Source organism: Chrysochloris asiatica, unplaced genomic scaffold, assembly GCF_000296735.1.
Source record: "Chrysochloris asiatica unplaced genomic scaffold, ChrAsi1.0 scaffold00022, whole genome shotgun sequence".
NCBI lineage: Eukaryota > Metazoa > Chordata > Mammalia > Afrosoricida > Chrysochloridae > Chrysochloris > Chrysochloris asiatica.
This window is the reverse complement of record NW_006408540.1, coordinates 4773115-4774315: the sequence shown is the minus strand read 5'-3', so window position 1 is coordinate 4774315 and position 1201 is coordinate 4773115.

The window sequence follows — 1201 nt, the reverse complement described above, 5'->3', positions numbered from 1 at the left end:
TGAAGACTCCTTCCCTCTCTGTTGGTATTTTGAGTACAACATCCATAAGTATAAGTCAAGTTCATCTAATTGTAGCAATTTACACTTGATTCCTTCATCAAAAATTGTTTTTCTTTAATCTTACTCTAGTTGAGTTCCGATTATCAAGCCATCCAAGCTATGTCATATGGATACTATCTGCAAGTTTGGATGTTCTTGTGCATCTTCCCTCATTTCATATCAACTGGATGCTACACTCTCAGCTTTAGCCCTCTGTGGCTATGCCTTTGTCCATGGGCTCAGGAGTCCCCAGGTCTCACCACACTTCAGACCAACCAGCCCTCACTTTATTTGCTTAAAACCTAGACATCACTGTCATTTGAGAAGAAATTCAATGTGATATATAGATTGATCTTGTCATTTAAATTCTAAGGTATTTTTCATCTCTTTTTTTTTTTTTTCCCCCAGGGGTAGAATTGGGAAGGGAAATATATTTGGAAGAGAAACAGAATAGATACACATATATTTTAAAAACATGAACAAACCATTAGCAAATGAGATCGAAATCAAGAGTCATATCAACTAGTTTTGGTGGCCCTTACCTCCCCCCCCCTTTTTTTTTAATGTATTTTTCTTAAAGACTACAGCAGGATAAGGTTCAAATATTGAATAAAAAGAAAATCTACACCCTAAAACAAAGCCAGCCAATTCTGTTCTCTACACCCTCTGGTCCACTAAGATAAAAATCTGAATACTTTTAGTAACAACTCAGAATTCATCTTTATTTCCTACCCGCCGCTCATCAGAGGAATTGTGAAATCAAGATTTTAAAAAAAAGACATCAAAACTGATGTATATAAATAATAAAAGCTCATATTAGAGTACAAACTTTTTTTTTTTTTTTTTGTAAGCGCAGGTAGGGAAAGAAGAAATCATTTTTAATTAAAACCTTTCTGTACATTTTGATTACTATTTAACTTGCTATATTATTTAGCAAAAAGCAAACATTTTATAGTGCTCATCTTAAATCTTATTACTTTACCACTGTAGTATAACTTCCATTAAAACAAAAACGTAAGGCACTCAACACAATGATTAATTTGGCATGGCTTTCATTGAAGACTGTGGTGGTGGGGGGTTGCTGGGGGAGTGGGTGGCAAAGAGAAGACTCAGATCCTAAAAGTAACTTAAACAAACAATGGTTTTCTTTAAAAAAGAGAGA